Consider the following 403-nt stretch of genomic DNA (forward strand, 5'->3'; position numbering starts at 1 on the left):
GCGGCGCCGCCTGCGGGCCAGGGCGGGCAGCGCAGCACGGGCAGGTGTGAGGGAGCGGCCCGGGCCGGCGATGCCGGCGGTTTAACCGCTCTGCGCCGGCCCCGGCGCCGCGGGTGCCGCGCATCAGTGGGCTCCGGGCTTTCTGCGGGCAGGGGCAGGTCCGTGCCACCGCGCGGTTCTGATCACTGACATGGGCTGGCTTCAGCGGCCTTTTGGTGCCTCTCTGTGGAATCATAGAATGGTTTGGGTTGGAGGGATTTTAAACATCACCCAGTTCATGCCCATGCCATGGCAGGGACATCTTCCACTGTCCAACCTCGCCTTGGACACTGCCAGGGATGGGGCAGCCACAGCTTCTCTGGGCATCCTGTGCCAGGGCATCACCACTGTCACGGGGAAGAAT

The sequence above is a fragment of the Pyrgilauda ruficollis genome, unplaced genomic scaffold (assembly GCF_017590135.1).
Source record: "Pyrgilauda ruficollis isolate IOZ18807 unplaced genomic scaffold, ASM1759013v1 scaffold16, whole genome shotgun sequence".
Classification (NCBI taxonomy): domain Eukaryota; kingdom Metazoa; phylum Chordata; class Aves; order Passeriformes; family Passeridae; genus Pyrgilauda; species Pyrgilauda ruficollis.